This window comes from Zonotrichia albicollis, chromosome 3 (genome assembly GCF_047830755.1).
Source record: "Zonotrichia albicollis isolate bZonAlb1 chromosome 3, bZonAlb1.hap1, whole genome shotgun sequence".
NCBI classification, from domain to species: domain Eukaryota; kingdom Metazoa; phylum Chordata; class Aves; order Passeriformes; family Passerellidae; genus Zonotrichia; species Zonotrichia albicollis.
The window spans coordinates 100,791,375-100,815,094 of record NC_133821.1 but is presented as its reverse complement, the minus strand read 5'-3'; the positions used below and the strand labels follow the sequence as shown (position 1 = coordinate 100,815,094).

The 23,720-nt window shown below is 42.9% G+C and overlaps 1 long non-coding RNA gene across 1 annotated transcript in view; it reads left to right on the top strand.

The window, feature by feature from the left end:
• The first annotated feature begins 2,651 nt into the window (after nt 1–2,651).
• The window catches only part of LOC106629344 (uncharacterized), a 96,388-nt gene continuing 75,319 nt past the window's right edge, over nt 2,652–23,720 (top strand). The window contains exons 1-3 of the long non-coding RNA XR_012579741.1: nt 2,652–3,121; nt 11,963–12,068; nt 12,164–12,268. This is a non-coding gene — a long non-coding RNA (uncharacterized LOC106629344). The remainder of the gene's footprint in view (nt 3,122–11,962; nt 12,069–12,163; nt 12,269–23,720) is intronic.

Sequence of the window (23,720 nt, the reverse complement as noted above, 5' to 3'; positions counted from 1 at the left end):
GGCTGCAACTGCCAGACCTGTAAATGGAACAGACTCGATTATATGGATCCTGATCATACTCAGCTTGTTCCAAAGGCAGGAGGTGATTCTCGTGGGATTGTGAGCGTTGATTAGCAGGGTGCTGGTCCTGCAAGATAGGCTTTGGACTCTATCCACATTCTGAAAAGGGCTTGGACACATTTGCAGCTTTAAGCATATTTCCATGGCTCAGTGGAGTCACTGGGACCTCGTGAGCTCAAAGCTGGGACAAGACCAGAGGAACTTCTGGAAAGCAGTAGTGATGGAAAAGAGTGTGCTAGAGCAGGGTACCAGTACCAGGACTCATCTCTTTACTGCTGTGTGTGGCTGAACAGGCTGTAGCCCTTGCAGGGCCCTCCCAGAGGGAATGCTGCAGGCCACAAACCGCAGGGAGTGCAGGTTTGTGTGGGAGTGTGTGGATGGATCACTGCAGTCACAGTGCAGAAATGCACGTGGCAAGCGCAAAGGCATCGTCCTCCTCAGATGCCTTCCTTTGAAATGAAGGGCTGGAGTCAACAGATTGACCTCTGAAAACATATTTGGGTGTGGGGAAACTCCCTCCTGCTCCCATTGGCAGAACTCCCTCTGACTCCCATCAGGAGAGCGCCACATCCAGTGCCCAGCATGCCACATCCTCTGGGTTGCTGAGGCAGAGCCACTGCTGGCTGGAATCAGCTGCCAGAAAGTTGACCAGAGCTCTCTGCTGCTCCAGGCCATGGTGAATAATGCAATCTCCACAAACTTGGAAGAAAACTAAAAATAATTTTACAGGGAAATAATACATTCTTTCTAATCTGAGTCAAACCTAAAAATTAAACAGCTATAATTATCAAACCTAATTTAATTAAAACTAGCTGCTCACCATCTGGTGTTATTTGTATAAATTTGGAAATCTACTATTTCATATGAAATTCCTCCATTTAACAAATTATATTAGAGAATATATTTCTCCACTGTAATCATTATGGAATTGATAATTTTACAAATTGTATTTCCTTCCACTTGATAGAAATATATTTTGTATAATAACAGGCAAAAGATCAGCTACTTTTTTCTTCAAAACTGAATTACTGAATTTAAAATTAAGACTTGCAGCATGCATAAAAATAATTCACAGAAGTAAAAATATGTAGGATGAAGCAAGATTTTTTTATGTCTCTATATTAATTTGGTCACTGTAAGTATAAATGAGAACTCCACCGGATTTTTCTGTAGATGCAAGCACATATTCACACCTATAATATTATATGTCTATTATGTGTATGCATACATTCTATAATAACTAGTGAAGAACAACAGTTTGATTGGGGGAGCACTGTGCACTTTCCTGTAAAGCTGTAGACATTTAAAAAGAGACTGTCAAAAATGTATTTATTTTTTTCCCGCAAGACATATAATGATCATTTTTACAGTGTTAAGTATATCACTGTAGAAACTGAAGCTAAAATAATGATGAGAACATAATGAGAAGACCACATATTCATTGGCACCTAAATGCTAGTCTATGACATAGCCAACATGGGAGTCATAGTTTTCTCAATGAGTTTAAAAAATGCCTGTAATTTTTGGCATGTAGGTATTTCAGTAAGGAAGTAGAGCAATGTATTAGTATGACAAAAAATGATCCATTTAAATGGGCTCAACTGGACATGTTCACAGAATGTTACACACAGTGGCCATCTGTGGGAAGCCACAGGATGGAGCAGGATCACAGCAAGGTACTGAGACAGCAGCATGGGTGCAGTTTAGGGCATAAGTTACTTAAATCAGATTTGGAGACATGGAGTTTATTCCAGCTTGCCTGCTGATCTGCTGTATGAATTATGTATAAATAAGCTCTGTTAGTCCATTCACGTCACATGCAGATTGTAAACACGTGTGGGCAGTGGATGGTTCTCCAGTTGCACTTGGCTCAAGAGCCAGAACCTCTTAGTGGTGGCCTCCAGACAGCAGTGCAAAAATAAACAACACCAAAATGCACAGACCAAATAAATAATTCAAAATGGATGGTGAGAGGAAGGAAAGGAAGCAATGGAGAGAAGGTAGAGGGAAAAAGTCTTCTCTAAATCTTAAAAAGGCACATTTTTCAGAAATATGTTTACACCTACAGTTTTGGCATCACCTGTGGCTGCAAAAACATGAGTTAATCTGTAAATCACCTATCTGCAATCCCCTAAAAATAAAGCAGGGAATTCCCTTAAAGTGAAGTCAGGGACACTCCAAACTCTCCACAGTGACCAGAGGCCCTCCTCAGAGTGAAGCATTTGTTAGTAACAGGAGTATACAGAAACAACAAGGAGAATAGTGTTCATTTTTATCTTGTTTAATAAACAATTATCTTCCACCTAGGAAACTTGGCTGGTCCAAATTTTCTGGGGCTCAGTAGTGAGCAAGATACTTCCACACATCTTTCCCTTAAGCAGCACCCAGTCTTTTTCCTCACCAACCTGGTCTCTCTGCCCCAGAGCTGCCTCATTGCAGTGGGCCACTCCATTATACAATAACTCTTTTTCACTGACAAATCACTTGCAGAACTTCACCCCCTTTTGACTCATCAGTATTTATAGATTAGCACACAGCAGCACTCATTCCATGACATTTGGTACTTTGCTTTTTAACAAGCAAAACAAATCCAACATGGCTGAATTTTATACTTTGCTGCTGTTAGACTCTATCCTGATGGGACCCTAAACCCACAGGTGTTCTTTGGACCTGAGCTGCTTGGCAGCAGAAGGGGATGAGCAGGGAACAAAGTAGCCCAAATGCAAGATGCTCAGATGTATGCAGAGAATGCAACATGACAAACTGCTAGGTTTGGTTAAATTGGGACTGTTAATTATAGCAGTTTAAATTGGGTTCTGACTCAGATTTTGAATTTGTAGTGGCAAGATGACAGCCTGGAGAAGGTGGTTGTAAATGGCTGACTCAGAGGATGATGATCAGCACGACAGAGCCTCCTGCCTGTGCTAGTACTATGTGTTTATAGGAGAGATGTTATAAGGTGACAGACTCCAGTTCAGCTCCACCCCGTGATCTGTTCACCAGGCATTATGGAGACTGGAAAGACCAAGAGAGCAAATGGAGGAAGGAGCATATTAATTGGGTGAGTACAAAATGGCAATCTGCCATCTCTTCGGTGCTCTCTCCTCTTCTTTCCATACGTAATACTGATTTTCCAGATTCTTCTGTAGGCTGCTTCTGACTTGAGTTGATGAAATGGCTTCTAAGGGAAGGATGACTGGGAGCTTGGTGTCTCCATGCAGAGGCTGCCAAGAGGATGGACACTTGGGAGAAAAGCTCTCTGATAAGAGGGTTAGAAAACCTGCTTTAATTTCTGAGCAAATTATGCAAAATTTGAACACTGGTCCTAGAAATACCAGATGCTGACAACTCCAGTGTCTTTCCTCTCCCCAAAGTACTTTTTTTCCTACCAGTTGTCCTTGAAGTACTTTCAGTCCTGCTTTTATGCAAAATGCAAATGTCCAAGATTCCTTTCCCTGTGTACTAATATGGATTAGCTCAGCTGCTCAATTGATTGTTGAAATTCATTTGCAAGCATTGTAGGTGACTAAGTTTTGTAACTGTAATTTGTGAGTTACAAACATGGGTCAAAAATCTAATTCCACAAGATTAATGTAGCTAACCCATGCTTTGATCTTAGAAATCCTTACACCAGTGCTTGGCTGAGGGCACTGTCAGCCAGCCTCTGAACAGGGAGTGGGGAGGATTTGTTACAAACTACTTGTGACTGAGCTAGAAGCCAGGAACTATACGCACTAACATCACTTATCAGTTGCTTGTAGAAATTGTATATAGAACCTGAAATCATTGTCTACAGATCTCTAACTCTGATCTAATAATTGCTAGAATTGAGAGACTAATATATTCAATAAATTACTTTTTTCATCCATTGAATAGCTGAGAACAGATTGTGATTCCCCAGTCTATTTGCTATTCAAATGAATTCAACAGATACCTTTTCTAATCTTTAACACTGTGGTCTGAGAGCAAATATCCACTGCATGTAGTGGCTGGTGCTCTGATAAATCATATGCATCACTGCTGTTTTCTGACAGGAACACTGTGCAGATACCTCAGCTGAATCCTTGTTTATGCAAGCATACAACTGGGTTTTCAGAAGAACTTCCATAAGAGGCTTTAAAAACTGTTTCCTCTTGCCTTTTTTGTTGTTATTTTGTTACCAAAGGTCTCTTTTCCAAACTATCACTGAAAACAAAAGGAATTTAGATGTGGCCAAAGAAAACTTATTTTAAAATCTTTTTTTGCCCATCAGATATCTATTAACACGCAGTGCATGGGGCCCTGATGCAGAAAGGTGATTTATGATGGGCATAGCTTTCAATGTGCTGTCATGCTCCCATTTAATTCTGTGTGACTGTGCAAGCAAAAAATGAAGTACGAGCATATTTTTGGGAAGATCAGGACCTAAGCAAAGACTATCTGAAAACTTTCTGAATTATTCAGCTCCAGTAATCACTATTTGAATAATACTCCTGAAAGAACTAAGTCAACCATCACAGTTTCACTGTTCTGTAGACAACCCAAAAAATGGAATGTTGACACTATTTCCCTGTGCAAACAAAACAACAAATACGACAGTGAGCATCCACAAACATATGCAGCCTGTAAGGGGACATGCCCAAGAGACACTGACCCTGGACAAAGGAATAGTCATTGTGAATTTCTCAGAGGTGCCAATGGGATTTTTTACAGTGTAACTTATTTCACCAACCAATGCTTCCTTTTATTTTTCAAAATAAATTTTATATTTTTTGGAAGGAAGCAAGAACATTTCTCAAGGGCTTCCAGGAGGATTTCACAGAGTTTGGACTGCATGTGGCTGGGAGGAGGAGGAGGATGGGAGAGACCTAACAGTCTGAGATCATGTCACCCTATTTATTAATCCACAGCAGAATTCCTGCAGGTAACACCAGGAAGCCTGACTGCTGGCAACAAGAAAACACTGATCTTCAAGTGTTAACTGAACTGTAATTATAATTTTCACAGCAAAACACACAGTTTCCTGGGAACTATTTTTGTGTTAGGTGAACACTTCCTGGTGGCTTTTGTGCCACTGCTTTCCAGTCTGGAGTCCGTTCCTACAACCAGAGATGCCCTGCCTTCAGGTTTATGTGCCTGCTTTGTAGAGAAGCCATACAGATCCATCACACAATCCAATTCTCAGTCTCTGCTGTGATACAGATGTTCTGAAGGTGGGAAGAAACCCTCTAGCAAAGGCATAAAATCAGTGGAATGCCTTTCCCCAGACACAAACGTACGTGTAGCCATATGAGAAATGTTCTAACCTACATTTGTGCCTGAAACAACACAGTTGGAGAAAGGAACAAGGCATAGGTACAGAGATTTGCAGTTTTTGATGTCCTCCAGGGTAGAGATGTAGTGACAGATTGCCTAGTCAGAGAGAAGGCTGGGAGAGATGGAAAGATGAGGCAGGGTATTAGCCCCTTCAGATCAGCCTGAAGTCTGGGTGAGCAGCTCTGTTACTGACTTTTGCCATTTGTGTATTTTTCTCCTTCACATGGTTTCCATCGAGTTATGGTATATTCCACTGGCATGTTGTGGTGTATCACCTTCACTTTTCCCCCACCCCTCTGAGTACATTTGTGTCTGTGTTTGCACCACAGAAGACACTCATAGGATATTATAACCAGAGACAGCCAAGCTCTTCCTCTGGGAAGCTACAATCGACATTGCCAAACTCCAAACCGCAATGCTTCCCCCACAGTCGGTAGTTTGAAGGAACCTGGGAATGTTTCCCTGTGCCGGCGTTTCTCCTGCCCAAACTCTTGCTGTGGTGGAGAGGGTCCATGCGGTAGAGACCCTCAGAGAAATCAGTTTCTGCCTCCTTACTATGGTGAAGCAGCACAGTGGATGGAGGAGGCTGGATGGTTCCAGAAACTGAATGCTGTTCTGGAGAATAAAAAAAGTCAGGGGGGCAAATAAAATAAAATGACCAAAAATCCCCGACACACAGGCAGGCAGTAGGCAAATGGAGAGTGAGTGACAAGAAGGGCTGGCAGGTGCTGCGGGTCCTGTGAGTGTCGCTGGAGGGCACATTCTCAGCTTTTTTGCTTGTTGCACCTTCTTGGGGCTGATGGCCCGCAGCAAAGCAGCCATAAAACCCGGCATTGTTTCAAAGCAGTTGCTCGGTCATGCTTGAAGGGTTTGTACATGTTTGTTAGAGGTTGCAAGAAAAAAATGTGACTGAAAAGCATAAGGCAAGCCCTCGGGGTAGATGTACTCTGTGAGACAGTGTAATCTTGTCCTGCTGCTTACCAGCTTTGCACCTGGTTAACTCTAGGTCAGAATGAAACCATATAGTCAGAAGTGATTATTTGTGACCTCAGACAAGAACATGACCTTTCTATCTATAGACTCCATTGAAATGGCAATACCCTGATTATGGAATATTTCTCAGCTAATTAGGAATGCAGGCTCTACAGGTCACTGGGAGTTCATACTATTCCCTTGGCATAAGCAGATGTGTTCAAGATAAACTTGTACTAAACACATCAACAGCTCCACACTATCTCGTGTGCCCTGGGGAGGAAAAAAAAAAAAACAAAAAAGAAAAGGAAAGGAAAAGAGAGACAGCATCTCACCAAAGCCTAAAGAGCCAGATGACTCCAGGAGCTAGATATTAATTTATGAACATTAAGTAAATAATTGTCTTTCGGGTAGTGGCTCCTGGGCTCTACAGCACATGGCTGCCAATATGTAAGCAGGACTTACTGGGGAGGTGCAAATCTGAGGCCAGGAAGATATGCTGCCCAGCCTGTAATTCCTGCAGAGCTGTGCAGCATTCATGCAGGGCCAACGTGGGTATCTGTGCTGTGCTCCCAGCTTGGAGGAGTTAGGGGTCACAGCACATAGGCACTCAGGTAATTATCATCACAAGAGCCTGTGCAAACTTGGTGCAGCGACAGCTTCATTTCTGTTTCTAACTGTTTGTACCTCTATTTTTGTCTTTTTCTTCACTCTATGTCCCCTCCCAGACCCACTACAGGCTTCCTGATTGCTTCCCAGCTGCTAGCTAGATTCTGCATTCCACTTTATATCTCCTTCATCTTTCCTTGCAAACCCACACATCTTCTCTAAACTCTATTGCTCTGCTCTTTGCCTGATCTATTTTCCCATTTCTCATTCAGATGGATGCCATATTCCTGTTGCAAGTTTGTCCAGGATTCCCTTCTACTCATTGTTCTTGCTATAATTTCCCTTCTATGGCAAAGGACTGCTTTCAAAGAAAACTGGTCATGTTTCCTGGTGAACTTACCTGCCTCTGCCCTGCCATCAATCTTCTCTGTACCAACAGCTGTGATTCAGCTGGCAAGCACCACACGCTCCTCAAATTCATGCTCAAGGGAGGAGAGTCCTGCTGGCCTTGCAGGGCCAGCAGAGAAGCTGTGTGACAGCTGCTCTGTCTCTGTGAAGCCGCTAAGGCTCTGCTGTCCCAGAACGACACTCCGACTTTCCCAAAAAATAGCAAGTGTTTTATTTTGTTGGCCAAGCAGGAGAGCTGAATCTTTCTCATGCTCATGACTTATAACTCTTCATATGACAGGCCATGATGGTGAAGGCATCTGCTTTGCTCTTTGGGAAGCAATTGAATTTCATCTGCTGTATTACAGAGTGCTGTTCAACAAGGTAGCTGATGTCGGAGCTGCTGTCCTGGCCATTTTCTGAGAGGATGATGTACTGCCTGGCTGTGCCTAGCCTGCACAATGAACACTGTAAGCACAGCCCTTGTGTGGCTTTATCCTGCAGGACCTGGAAGCATTTGCAGCTGATAGAGATGCAGGATAGCATCAGTGATCCTCATCAGTGATCCTTCAAGTGCTGAGCTGGGATTTTGTCCGCACTGCCCACCTCTGTTTTCACGGGAAAAGAGGTGATAAATAACAGCCCTTTATGTGCCTCTGCCTGAAGATTCACGGGTGAATCCTCCCCTCCTGTCTGTGGCACTAGTGAGACAGAGATAAGCAGGGGGATGCATGAGAAGCCCCCGAGGGGTAAGGGACATACCTAAAGCCAATGTTGGTTGTGTGCAGTGGGCACAGTGCTTGTGAAGTGGGAAAGAAATTGCCATAATGTTGGAATTAACATTCCTGCTTGAGCTATAAAGCAACCAGGACCTTATGACTTTGTGTGTCATAACAATCCAAATGCTCCTGGTGGAGCTAGGGAAGCTGGCAGGAGAAGGTAGGGGACTGCAGAAAGCCATGCACTGCTGCCAGAGTCGAGGTCAAGCAGGTTTGTACAGGCTGATCACCCCAGGATGGATACATGCACTGCCCTTTCCCATGCAGTAAAACCTCTTCCTCAACACAGCAGATACATCTGCACAGAGCTGGTCAGGAGACAGGAGGGCCAGACAGGGACTTGCAGTGGTACCTGTATTTTCCTTCTCATTAGCAGAAGCACCATCTCAGATTTCTGTTTTATTGCCTTGACTTCCTTAACACCATTGCTTGGGTGAACAATCACATTCTAATGCCGGCAGTATTAAGGCACTGCAGTAAATAGGGGCATTTTTAACTCAGAGCCATTTTTCTCTCTTCACTAGGACACTTTATGTATTGTTCAAAACTGAAAGACTGAAAATACAGTTGGAAAACAGTTTCTCAGTGGCCCCTGTGATGTCTGTGCTAAAATGTGTACTGAAGGGGAAATATCTCATCTGCCATGTAAAAGAAATTCAAAGATATCAGCCTCTGAAAAATATGATGCAGGCATTGAACAGGTCTTATTCTATACCCTGAGATACCTACACAATACAGTGTAGGGGCAGAGCCTTTTCCAATTGTTCTATCTACATATGCTCTCTTTAAACATAAACAAATACCTTTCTGCAGAAGATGACTGTGCATTTTCTTCTTTATTGTCAGCAAAGATAGAGATATTTTGACTGATGGAGTCATTCAGATGGGGAGGGAACTGATGATCCAGAGTGTGTCATGATGTCCTCCACACATTGACAGCTGGCTCCAAAGTGCCTCCAAAGTTGCCTCTTCTCTAGGCTGAGAAAGTGAGGTCCCTCAGCACTTCCTCATGGGGCCAGTGCCCCTAACCATTTTGCTGGCTCTCTGAATTTGTCCCATTCACTGGTGCCTTTCCTACACATCAAGGAGCTCAAGACTGGATGCAGTAACTGATGTGGTCTCATGAGTAAAGAGGGATAATCCCTTGCCTTCAGCTCCCCAGCAGGGAGACACTCACCTGCATCACATGGAAATAGATTTCCCTGATATATGCAAGTAGCAGGCAGATAGATAATGATGTCCCAGTGAATTACTTGTTCCAGTTGTGGCCTCAGTGGATTTCCACTTCTCAAGGCCTCTACATATTTTGGAGGAAAGCATAAATGTTTTCTTCCAGTGTCATGTTGGCCTTTGGAAATCTGACATCACTGTCTGGTCTCCTCTGAGACAAAGGGAAACTGTCTATAAAATCTCTCTCCTTTCTGGTAATAATATCTTAAATAGACTTTGGTATTACAGCAGTAAAGTAGGTTACAATATTTAATATCATTTACCTTTCATAGTGGACCTTTGAGACAGAAAACTAGTTTCATCTTGAGTTTATGAATATGTAAATGACGCATGGCAAAATGAATAGATTTATAGGTAGAAAGACTGTCACAGAATAGGAGCATGAACTCATATCTGCTCAGCTATCGTGCTCTGTGTTCTGGCTACTTCTTCTTTCCTGCTTCTATTTTGGTGCCATGTTGCCTTCATGGATGAGATGACTTGTATCACTGCACTCTGTCGAGATGTGCAGCAAGATGCAATCTGATCCCACACGTCCATGGAAGTGGGAAAACACTTGGGTTAATCTATCAGCTCATCAAAACAGAGAGCCCCAAGGGTTCCTGAACTTTGTCATCTCCTTTTTATCTTATGCTGCCCTGAAATGAGCTGATTTTTCATGCTGTAAAATGACAACACAAAAGAATGCAGAAAGTTAATTCTTCAAATGCTGATCCAGGAGTACTAGTGGAATAAACACAATCTTCCTTTTATCTATTCTGCTTCTCTGTTTGGTTTTAGCATTGAAAAGTCTCTGTCCCTCATTGCCTTGTTCCAGCGCATAAATCATACATGGACCTCTCCAGCTCCCGCTCCCTATTTCATTAAAAAAATGGAATATGAAAGGTGTGCAGAAGCCCTGGAGGGAAGCGACACAAACCCAGATGTTGTACGATCTATGTCCCAGCTGCAATGAGCCTGCATGTGGCAGCTGCCTTTGCACAGCCATCAACAACAGCAGCTGGAGGGGCTCTGCTGTTAATGGCTCATCCCCCAGGAAGGAGCCAGTGTGAGGGAAAACAGCAGGCTTTATGTACAAGATATCACATTGCTACGCTTTATGTTTTGGTTTTGTTATAAAACAAGCAAGAACCTAGAGAAAAAGAAAGCAAAATTAGATATGGTCCCTTGACCTAAAAGTGCCATGAGATTACTGCCTGCCCCCTGATTAAGCCCTTCCCTTTCCGATTCATTCCATAGGAGATCAAGGTATTTATTACTGTATGAACTATTCTAAATACCTTTTCTAAGGCAATAAAAAATAAAAGTGGTCTAAAAGCAAAATGAAAATGAAAAAATAATCATGAGTTTTAGAGCCTGTCCAGTGAATGCATATTCCTACTGGGATTTTTTTCTCATCCTTGAAGAAAAAGGCATATTTTAAGACAAATAAAACAAAATAGAGGTTTATATCCTCACTAAAGAAAAAGTAGTTTCCACCTTCATTGTCACTGTGTTTTGATATATGTTTAGTTGTGTTATATCCTAGGATCATCTAATTTCCATATAAAGTGTAGCTACTTTCAGTTTTACTATATAGTGTTCAGGGGAGACTTTGATTTGTGTGCCCTAGGGTAGACCTGAGAAATGCATAATTTTCTTTAAGTCCCTTCTGTCATGCACCATCAGTAAATTCCTGTGCAGATTATAACATGGATGTTTAGTCAGAGGTCTGCACTCCCACGGAGGAGAGTGGGAGGGAAAATAATAAATGTGTAGACCGAAGTGGAAAAAAAAAAGGTAAAAGAAAAGAGAGGAAGAGAGAGAGAAATTCCATTAAGAAAGGTTACTGAATCAAGAAGAATTTATCAAAAGTAGACTGGTGAGAGTGGCTCTTGAATTTTTATGAATTTGTGGGGGCACACTAGTCAGTCTGCTTTGGACTGTAATTTCAGGTAATAGCAGAATTGGGACCACTAGGGCATAGTCTGTCACTGTTTCTAATCTCCACTGCTCTGGAACAACAGTTACACATCAATTCAATTAATCACCAGTGATAACAAAAGTTGTTTTTTTCCCACTTTAGAAATCTTATTTTTTTAAATTCTTTTTTTTTTTTAGTGCAGAACTTTATCAGACACAATTTCTTTTTCCCTTGCGAAGAAAAGCTTATGAAGTTCATTTATACAGAGAGCATAAATCCTATCTCCTACTGTTTTCCCCTGTAACCTAACATGAAATATGGCTTATAGCTCAACTAATTCTCAACATTTAGTGCGAACTGATGAAAGCAGTTCATCACTCACAGGGATGCACCAAGCTTGCAGCAGCACACACAGACCAGGAAAGGTGCATACAGCAGTGTCATGGAGTGACACATACAGTCTCATATATAGCAAAGCAGCCAGGTATCTTCATGATATTCACTGGGGATATATACCATTAAAAAATGAGTGCTTCCCATTTTACAGCAACACTGTTTCTCTTCCTTGTCACTCTTCCCCCTCCCCAGATTTATCTCCTTTTCTTAATGACTCCCTTTTTTCAATTTGTGTCTCTCTCTGACAGATAATACTTTGTCTCCTTGTTCTCCTGGCTTGGTTTGTGTCTTGCCTTGTTTGCTGCTCATTATTTGCACTATTTATTTGCAGGACGTAGATACAAGAACTTGCCCATAATCAGTTCAATAATTCCACTTCAAAACAAGCCATTCTGCTGCCACATATAATCCTGACAACTCATTATCCACCAGCCCAGGTAGGTCTGGCTATTGCGTATTAGCTGTGCTGCAACATCAGCCTGTTTCCCTTGCCTCCTACACTTTAATTCACTATTAAATTCCCCTTGCCAAGTTTTACCTTCAGTTGTATTACTGCAATGGGAAGGGAAGGAAAGGAGCACAGCAATGCAGCAGGGATGGCCACTCTTCCTGACTCCCCAAATACCACTCTTTTCTGGTGAGTACACTTGAAACTGTGTTTTCAGCTTGTGACATATAAATTATTAGAGCTGACATTTTCAATACCTCCCATCTGCAGCCTGAGAGATAACACTTGCTAGCCTGCAGGCAGGCAGGTGTGATCACCCCATGCAATGGAAGGGTAAACTAAGGCATAGTGTGAGGACATGAACTTGCCAAAGGAAGTCAGCCCTGCCCCTTAGATCAATATGTGCAGCTCCTCTGTCAGGTGGAAGAATGAGACAAAGCTCTGTTGAGACACAGATGCACCCCATGGAGGAATGACTAGGAGCAGAGCAAGAGTGATGGTCCCAGGGACCCTAGATACTCCACAGGACGGGGAAGTTTTCTTGCTGCTGCTTGCAGGAGGACCTCATCTTAGAAGATGACATGGGGGATGGTCTCCATGGTGAACAGTAGTATCTTGCTATGTTCTAAGAGACAGGAAATTCAGACATTTAGTAAGGCAGACAAGGACCTAACCACATCCTTCACAGAGAGGCAGGAGCATTCAGGTACAGCTCCTGTATCAGTGTGAAAGGAAAATGTTATGAAGTTTACCAGGCAGCAAATAGGTCTGTCTTGTCTCTCCCTCTCTTCATCAGTCAGGAAAGAACAGGTCTATTTCTAGTCATGGAGACCCAACTAACCAGAATGTTCCTTCTTGCACAGTGGAGGACAGGGAAAATTTCACAGCCTGATTTCTTTCAGATGGTTTGTGTAAGAGTCAAGCATGCATTTGAAGCTGAGCATTCACATATAGCTCAGAAGATGAATCAGAGTTTTGGCTCTGGTTCCTCTGCAGAGACAGCAGCCCCAGTGATGACCAACGTGGTGGCTCTTGCATCAGCTCCTCAAAGTGACAAATGTCTCTGACTCAGTGTTTGTGCCAGGCCATACAGCACCACCTGGCTCAGCCTTTCAGGTACTGTCACAGCACAGTATGACCAATGGAAACAATGGAAAGAGACTCTGATTTTTTTGGACACTCAGTGGAGCAGTCAGGTAAGTTCATCCACCACTGCCCTGAGGAAGGTCCCAGTCAGGTGTTGTGCACTCCAGCACCAAAAAACATTCACTGCACACCAAACTGCTCCCTTTTGTAGCACTAATGTGTGTCCCCCCTCCACATCAGGCATTCACTCTCCTGCCCGGTGTAGGGATGTGCTGTTTATTCAGCACCATTCCACACCATCCCCAAAAGCGCAGTCCGCACAAGCAGAGGCAGCACTTAGAGCCCATTTTCAGTGCATCACTGATATGTGACCTCTGCAGCAATGCCCGGGGTGACAGGAAACCTCAACATTCTGACATGCCAGTTCTGTGCAATCCTGAGGGAGGTAAGACAAGCTCCAGGCTTGCTCCAGCAAGCTTTGGGAGAGTGGATGCAGATGGCTTTAGGAGACCTCTTCACACCTCTTTTATATCTTTGCTTCTGTTTGTTGGCTGCTTCTGGCTGGGTTTGGTGTCAATGCTTAGGTCAGAGAAGACCTGCTCCAGCTGAAGAAATATTCTCAGCTCTTTTGCAGTGATTGAGTTCCCAGCTGATGCCCCCAGGATGGGAGGGTCTGAGTGCACAATAGAAGTAATAGCTTGAACAACTGGGCAAGGGGGCGTGTGCACTCGGAATGCTCTGAGGACAGAAATGTCTCCTGCTTTTCTGCTTCTTGTCTGTCTTATTCTTTTTGCACCATAGGGCTTTTCTTTTTTCTCTAATCACCTTCCTAAGCTGTGCCAACTGACTGCAATTTTCCCCATATCATCCCTCAAATTCATAAACCATTTTATCCTGGGTCTCTCTTGTGGTTGCTCTTGCAACCCTTACAGAAAATTTATGCAACAAGAAAGGGCTTTACACAGGAAAAGAGCTGCTCACAGCAAAGGGCAGAGAGTCAGAAGGCCTTGGGTGGTCAGTTCAGCTTCACATAAAAGCCAAAGAGGGATATTAAGCAGAGGAGAGAGCAGCAGTGACAGCTGCCTGCAATGTCTGTAGCAGGGCTCAGTACGGAGTGGTGGTTGCGGCTGAACATCTGGCGGGCTGAGAACACTTCACTGTGAGCTGCCCCTGCCTGGCCCAGCCTCTCCTCTCCCTCAGGAGCCCTGCTCTGTCCCACCCTCCGCTTATGCTGTGGGGTGAGCCCGCCCCAGAGGGACAGGCCTGATCACACCACCGAGACACATCCCTGGCTCTGTGGTTTGGGACCTGCTGGCTCTGTGCAGCCCCAAGGCTGACCACACCTACCTTTGACAACTGGAGGCTTTTTTGGCGCTTTTGCTCTTATCAAGTCAACGAAGAATATTTTTATGGAAGGGTCAGAACAGTGCTGATGAGCGCCCTTTACCACCCCTTGCACATTTAGCTTGCTGTATCTCTTGGTGAAATGTCTCTATCCTACCTCTGTGAAAGTGGTTTCACTAACCTTAATGTCTGATTGAATATCTTGTCTCTTAAAATCACTGACTGCCTCTGCCTTCCCTGTGCCCCATTCCTGCCCAAGGGCTGGGCTTCACAGAGTCCTGGTGTTTCTTAATACATTTAAGAGAAACATACTGAAAAGAGTGGAAGAAATATAAGTACAGGGATGACCCAACACTCTGGGACAGTAATTAATAATCTAGGATCTAGTGCAATAATGGATGAATTAGGGGAGCTGTCAGGAAAGAATGAAATATAGCAGGTATAGGCTCAGCACAGTTAAGAGAATTGCAGATGCAAATATAAAACAGGTTATCCATGAGTGGACAAGAGTAGTGCAGGGAAAGAACCTGGGGCAATCAGTCATGAAGAAATAAAGATGAGTAGTTAATGAAAAGCCATAATTAAGACAAGGCAAATATGCTCTTGGGATGTATGAGAAGGAAAGTAATATGAAAAATATTACCCAGAGTGTTTTGTCAGAGCAGCTACCATCAGCTGAGGTGCAGCTACTAGCAGTACTGGATTTGTACCTCTCGAAGGTGAGGACAGACATTGATCTTCAGGCTGAGAATACTCAAGAGCTCCCTTCCCTCCCTGGGCCAGAAAAGCCTCTGTTTGTTAACAAACATCCATACAGTGCAAGGTCAGTCAATTTTCAGGCTGTTTCAGGGGCTGAAAGAGCAAGGAGAGCTTAAACCTTCCTTTCTGGATCAGATGGCAGTTTTCACATCTTTATATTTGATGTTCATTTTTTAAATCTCTTGTTAGTACACAGTGGGGTGATTCCTAAAGCTACAGCAAACACATGTGTGGACAGAGTTTATCTCCTGCTCACAGCATGCTCTTGTACACACTGTAGAAATTATACACAATGGTGGCCAATGCAAAAGGAGATGTGACATTGCTGAAATGCAAGTGAGAGTCTGCTGAGCTGCAACCAGGCAGCATCTAATGTCTGACTAAAATCACGTGGTGACTTCTTCAATTTTTCTGAAAAAATTCCATTCAGCTCCCATTCTGTATGGCCAGCAGCATGAGGAGAGACAGGAGGGCAGCTGGCAGTAGCAGGATGTCAGGCCTCTGAAGATAGCTGATGGCTGGAGGAATTACAGTGCTCAAAGGTGGGATGTCCAAAGGTCATAGTGGACTCATTGCAAGTGCTTGCCTGCCTTATTGCTTTTGGAAATTTTGTCCACCCACAGGAACAGCTACCCACCTGGGCTACCCAAGTCAGCACTCTGGTATGGTGGGAGACTGACCCATAGCAGGCAGAAAAATGTGACTTAAAGCCGCTAAATTCCAAAAATTATGGGGTTTTCATGAAATACAAATCACTTGAACTAAACTAAAAGCAGAATGTGTAATAGAGAATGGGTAACTGGCAAGATAGGCATTGACAGGTAGTCTCAGAATGCAACAGAAATGGAAATGCCAGTGGAAATACCAGCAAACACAATGAGCAGAGCAGGAGTCTCCTGTGGTTCTTAATAATGCCAATGGAAAACTATTGCTGCCATCAGAGTACATTTCCCAGATGTAACCATGTTGAGCCATGTATCCCTTATGCTTTTCCTTCATGGTGGAAACAGGAACCCTCTCAGCCCTGTTCCCTGGGGACCCTACCCTGGTCTGACTGTGTCTTGGCTGCCCATCCATCACTTGCACTGGAGCTGGGCGGGCACTGGGGCACGGCGATAAAGGGAAGGGCAAGGGTACCTCAGACCATCTAGCAGGGAGGCCCGTGGGGCTGATTTTACTTGGTCTCTTGTTTCCTCCTGTGTTTGCCTTGTCAGGGGACTATCCTCTGAGGAGACTGATGGATTGTACGTTGGGATAGAAGATGAAACCAGGAGAAAAACATTCAGTGCTCAGGAGAAGAGGAAAATTATGAGGAAAACAAGGTGACTACCTACCCAACTTCCTTAATCCTATAGAGACAAGAAGTTACTTTAAAAGTCAATATTCCCTCTGTTTCCTCACCTACCTGTCTTTGAAGTGAGCTCTTGCCTGAGTTCCTTTAAATTCTACAAGGAAAGGGGAAGGAACAGGGGTTGTCTTACCTCAAGAAAAACATCCATGCTGATAACTGTCTGACTTCCCTTTGATGTAGTGAAACTTGAGTCTCTAAGTACCACCACAGTAAAACTGGACATGCTGGGCTCTATGCCCATTTTATTACCTTGGTTTGCCTGAAGCTGTGGAGGGACTTTTATGATCAAAAGATTGTTGCTAGTAGACAGGAGGTTGGTCTTGTGCTTCCTGTCCCAGCTGGGCTACAGCAGCTGACATTGCCATCTTAGTGGTGGCTTTTTGCTCGTTAGATGCAGTGAGTCCCTACCCCCTCTGACACACAGGAGAGAAAACTCCAGTAAGTGTTTGCACATCTAGAAAGCAAATGTGATTCATTATTAATACAGTCCTGTTAAAAGTGTGTTGCACTTTAGAGACTTTAACTGATTGACAGGTCCCTGACCGAAGGAGATTTCTTTCTATGTTTAAGCATCACAGGACAGGTAAGCATGGCAAACAAAGGAAGGGTTGGATGGAAGAGGTTGAAGGGCCACAAAATTAATATTACATGCTAGCATGGTTCATTAAACAAAAGTCTTACACACGCTGAAACTTTGCTGGCACTAAAAAGTCTGTAAGGTTCAGAAAAGAATTTGGTATTTTACTGTTATGAGTAAGTTTGAGTGGTTTCTAGGGAGCTTACCTAACTCCAAAACCTTACTGAAACCACTGGAAAAAGCAGCAGTTTTCCATGAGGAGGTGTTGAGTAAGTGTTCCTTTACTCAGCAGTAGTTATGGGCTCATGTGAAGATCAGGACACATAGCGTGGGGGTTTTAATGCAAATATTTGAGAGCCTACTTTGGGGCTGTGAGTCAGAGGTAAAAAGATGACAAGAAATCCTTTCAGAAGTTATAGTCTAGAAATAGCAGGTGGAGAAACTGCTGCATGGCCTGGGGCCAAGGCTACGGGTCAGGCAACCTCTTTGGGCAGTATTCTGGCTGAAAAAAGAGGTTTCAAATTTTGCTAGAGGAAAATGCTTCCTGTGTTATTGGTGCCTAAATAAAAAAGGTGCTTCAAAGAAATATCTGATCACATACCGATAAAAGTCACAGTGAAGCACAAATACAAGCTGCAGGAATTAACCAAGGATATGTCCAGCTAGCACGGTAATAAATTCTGGCTGAAGTTACCCCCACACTGCAGCCCCACCTAGGGCTCTTAATCATGCTTTAGCTCCAAATTCCCTATTATTCATATACCAAATCCTTTGAAATCTGACTTGAGCTCTTAGGCTTTCCATGGCTAAAGATATGGCTTAAAGGGGTTGGGATGCCTCAGACAACTGGCGTTGAATTGGGGAAACATCTCCTGTCCATATCGCAGATTTTTGTAGTGATTGGTGGGGTAAAATTGACTCTGATCCTTTCAGTTCTTTCACACTCCTACCTTGGAATGCATGAACCAGCCTCTGGAGGGGCTTTTCTTCTCTTCATACTGAGACCCATGGGTGCTCAGCTCCAGTGTCCAATTAACCTTTGCTAATTTGCAGGCCTGTCCGTCAAATAAGGCAAATCCCATTGGAGCTTGACTGGCAGTGGCCAGGAAACCTTAGTGAATCTGCTGAAGAGAATGTCATGCACAGGGGTGCCCTCTTTCACCCCATTCTGTACATTTTCTGCTCTCTCTCTATTTAGTCTTCTGAGACATACAAGGGCATGTTTTGTTTTCATAAGCACAAACCACTTTTATCCAAAAAACAAATTTACCTTTTATTTAGGTATCCAAAGAAAATTGCACTAGATAATTGTGGTCCTGATTGTTTTCATAGGCAGTACAAATGTGTCTTCTTTGCTTGTTTTGTTTCATTTTAGTTCATTTTTTCTTTTCCACATGCCTATATGACGGGGAAATATTGAGCCTGCACAATGTATGCAAACACAATTCGTGGTCTGAGCAAAAGGAATCACAGTTGGGTGACATTCTGTAATTCATCAAGAGGTCTGACACTGTTATGAAAAGACACTTTTCTGTATTTTGGAAAACCTTTTTCTCAACAAACATTCAAGTACATTGTTTGATCAAGCAATAATAACACTTTAATCTACCTTGTGTATTCTCTTCAAAATAAGAGGTCAGAGAATAATAGTTCTCTCTGGCTTTAAAATGAATCCTTTAACAAATGGTTTTAGATGCAAAGATATGGTGAAAGGATTTTTCTTCCCTGGAGAATTTAATATTTTACTGGAAGAAAAACATGTCCATGTAGTCCAAGGTGACTGATAATGGGACTTATTCTTTTGGTGTCACAGATGTGTATCCCACACAGATGTACGGCTCCCCTGCTCTTCAGCAGAGGCACTCTCGAATCAAGGTCCGATGCAGTTACTTCCTCACTGCTATCAATCACCTCTGGATTAGGCCTTCAGAGGATAAAGGAAGAAGTATCTTATTCTCTTTATTTGCATCCTTAGCCCCTCATTGACTCAGTATGAAGAAAAGGAGACTTGGCACATGGTGGCAAAAACTCTGTACCTCATGCAGAGGGAGTGACACAAGCTGTGAGGTAGGTAAGACAGGTGCAGAGCAGCTGAAGCACTGTGGAGTTCACAAAATTCAGTCTCACTCCCAGCTCAATGACACCAAGTGATCAAACTGGTACAGGATTCTCCTATTCCTCACCTGCATGTTCAACTCCTGACCGTGATTGCCACAAAATATTACTGATCTCAAGCACTGATTTAGGAGCACCTCAAATACCTGGATGTTTCTAACAAAAGCAAACAATTTTGAGCTGTGCTTCTTTCTCTTACCAAAAATTAAACTTGTGCTGGGATCCAGTGCTCCCAGATTTGCCCCTGAAAAACAAGTGCCAGTTCTATCCTAGTTTTCCTGGATATCTTCTTTTGCTACCAGGCAGAAATGGATACTTCCATAGGCCAGTCCATCCCACACATCTTCCATACCTTCTACAGAAATGTAAAGTGTGGGTGTTACTCCATGCTTGATCAGGATTTTGTTCACTGCACAGTTAGCTCCGAAACTGCATAGCAAAATTCTTTTCTGTCTTGGCTGTTCCTTTGAAAAAGATTAGATGCCTGGCTGCTTTCAAATTCATTTAAAAATCTAGAATGCAGCCAGATAGCACAACAGTCAATCATGACTGTTTTTATCAGGACCTCATCTGTTTCAGGATGTCAATGGAAGCTCTGCTTAACCAGCCAGAGTAGAAGTTGCCCTAAGCATTCCCTCCTCCCTCTGGCTATTATGTTGCTTTGCCAGCAGTTCCTGTATGTCTTCTATAGTTTTAGGAACACCTTTTGCTGGAGGTTAGAAAAGTGAAAGCAAAAACTGGAAAGTTAAATTCAATAATAAGCTAATAAGGATAAATAGGCAATAGTGTAGAAAGACCATTTGTCTGAACACAAAGCTCTGGATATATATGGCCATGTTAGAAAAGGCAACAGTCAAAACAATATCATAAGGACTTCTGTAAAGCTAAGGGGTCAAAGTGGAGAGCCAAGATGATATTTTTCTACCTGCAATTTTTAAGCATTTCTAATGACACAGGACTTTCAAAGGAGATGGGGAAAAATGTATCTTTCAAGTTTGCCTGTTTGGCAGACAGTAATTCAGCTGAGCTAAGCAAAATGAAGCTGACAAATGCCACTATCCTTGGTGATAAGGGTTTTTCTCCTTTATTTTTAGTGAATACAAGAACGACCCAAAATTTTTCCTACAGAAGACCATATCTGGAGATTTGCCAGAAAACTCAGGGTCACTGCCTTGTTTAAGATGGAGTAAAATAGAGCTACCTAAATTTTTAATGAGAAAGTAAGACCTGAACAGAGCACAGCTCCAATGTGCCACGCTAAGCTGCTGCCAAGGCTGGCCATCTTGAGGAGCTGCAGCCATGGGTTAAACCTCTGTGACCCTTCAGGGCTCAGTGGTACACTCACAGCAGACCATGAAACATCAACCTTGGCTGATGATTCTTTGAAAAATCAGATGTTTTCACTCAAAAAGTTGTTCTTTAAGGTGAAACCCAAGTCTGCAAAATTATTTTTCTCTTCATATCTTTTAATAGAGATGAGGAACATTTTTTTTTTTCCTACTCAAATGAACAGCCATAATTCTAAATTCCCTGCAGCATTTTAGGTAAATTTCCATTCCTTCCTTTTCATGGAATATATACTCCTGGAAGGACCAAGTGGAGATAAGCTAAATAAGTACAATGAATAATTTTATGAAGACGAAGGTGATTAAAAAACAAGTCCCAAATTTTTGTGAGCCTCAGACTAATTTCCACCTCATTGATGCTGATGTAGCACATTGCAATTCTGAGATGGCCTCTCATGTCTCCCTGATGTTATTGATTGGAGAAGGTGCCAAGATGAGAACCAGGCTCTGCATTTCATATTTTAAGGTCACTTTTAACAAATGAGCTCATTTCACACCAAGCTATCCTAGAGCATCTTACCATAATAAACACAATAATTAACAAGCCCTCTTGAGGCTTGCAGAATAAGCAAGCCCTCTTGAGTAATTTTCAGGCATGGGGCAGTTGACCTTTTGTAAGAACTTCATGCCTCTCTGCTAGCCCATCCCTGAGGCTCTGTCACAGCCAGCTCTGGCCATAGCCCTGCTGAGAACCTGCTTCTCCTCTTCTGCCCTGTGCTGCCTTGGGCTGCATCCACTTCCTGCTAGCCAGGTATCCCATGGGTGTTGGGAAAAAGAGAGCACTGAGCTGCCATCTGGAGCTGATCTCAAAGCTTATAAAGCTTCCCCACATGTGCAGGGGCTGAGTAATCACACAAGACCCTGCACGCAGACGGTGCAAAGCAGAAAAGCCCCATAGCACCCAAGGAAAGCCAGGGTTTTTTATATTTCAATTAGTTTATAAGAGCACAGGCATTGTTGAAATGTCATAAATGATGAAGTAATTTGTGTTTAACTCAATTATTTTGTTGTGGGATTCACCAGAGCTCTTCAATTCAGGTGACAAACTGTGTTTTGCTAAACAACCAGGATAGGCTGCGTGTTAGTCACCAGTTTGTCTTGTGGATGCTTCAGCTTGGCTGGAAAAGAAGGGGGATCTGCACTGTAGTCCCATTGCAAAGAACACTGCCAGAACGATGAGGAAGGTGATCCTTCCTCTCTCTGTGCAGCCCTGGATGTCTGCAGTGCTAGGTTCAGATCTGGGCTCCCCACTACACAAGAGACTTTGACATACTGGAGTGCATCTGGGAAGCTTCTTCGTGTCCCTCTTCTGGACTCACTCCAGTGAATTCTGGAGAAACAAAAACATCTCATTCCAGCTTCTGCTACAGAGAGGGGGCAACCCAGCCTGAACATCAATGCAGTTTTCTAGAGAGCACGGACCCTGGAAAGTTGTTTGGTATAATGAACACAATCCCCATTTCCCAGACGGATGGTGAAGATAGAATAACGACTGCTGCCTAAGGAATTTAATTTTTTAGAGCTAAAGGGCTGTCTCTGTTGGGAGAATTCTACTCCTCCACCCTCGGCCCCTCAGTGATGCTCCAGGAGAGACTGGCTTGCAGCAAGAGCCCTGCTGCCTCTGCGATCCTGAAACGATAACCTTCTTCCAATGCCAACATATTCCCAAGCTAACAGTCATTCAGCTGGGCCTTCCTAGCAAATCAGAACCTCTGAGGTATCCCAAAGCTGCAATGGCTATAATAAACATTCAGAGAAAACTTCCTGGATGTCAGCAGAGGATAGAGCAATATCCTTGCAGTACTATGACAATTTTACCACATAATGGTAGTTCTTTCCATGCCCCATAACTGCAGGTATAGTGGGATGATGTGATCACTGTGAGGTCTGGGTAGTGACGTGCAATCTGAACACATGACAAGACAAATGTTTTCTTATTTGCCTTTGGTTAAAAATTATGATGATCTCTATATTTACTGTATCATTATGACCTTTTTCCCAGTTTCCACTTCCACTTTTGAAGATGGTCAGTTAGCTGCATTTACAAATTGCCAGTCATCCTTAGCTTCAGAAGAAAAATTTCACTGCTAAATTAGTACTATCATGTCCTCTCTTATTAGAGATTCTGCTATTTACTTGTATTTCTTTAAGATTTCATTTCTCTTATTGTTGGAATTATTAGAAATATCTTACCTCTATTTGGTATTCTCCAGTTTGGTAATATTAGATTATAGTTGTGGAAAAATATATAATCCCTTGTTTATAAACCTGGAGTCATGCATGTAGGCAATGTATCATCCAATAAATTTATTTGTTTGTATTTTCCCAGTGGTGAATCACTTTCTTCACACCACTGTACTCTAACTTCATAATGGCATTCATTATCATAACATATTCAAAGCCTCTGTCTGTGCAGGTAGTAAGGATTTGTTCTTATAATCAAGATAAATGGGATGGGAAATCTAGTAGCTAGTGCTAAGCTAAGTTACAGTCACACTTTAGAATAAGAGTTCTACATTCATTTGTCCATTAGAAGTTTATACCTAATTTGGATTAAAACCAGGTGTTAGCTTCTGGGCTTTCCCAATTCTGTTCTGAAGGACTGCATAGAATCATTGATTCATAGAAGGGTTTGGGTCAGAAGGCACCTTTAAAGGTCATCTAGTCCAACCCCCCATGCAATAAGCAGGGATGTCTTCATCAGGTTTCTCAGAGCTCCATCCTGCCTGTACCTAAGTGTTTCCAGGGATGAGGCATCTACAGCTTCTCTGGTCAACCTGTCCCAGTGTTTCACTGCCTTCATCATAAAAAAATTCTTCCTTGTATCTAGTCTGAATCTGCCCTCTTTTTGTTTAAAAACATTACTCTTTGTCCTATTGCTGCAGGCCTACTGTAAAGCCTTTCCCCATCTTTCTTATAAGCTCCTTTTAAGTATTGAAAGGCCACAGTAAGATCTCCCTGGAGGCTTCTCTTTTCCAGGCTGAACAATTCCAACTCTCTCAGCCTGTCTTCATAGGATAATTTTTGTGGCGCTGTAGCATGGTGCCCCCAGCAAAGATTTTT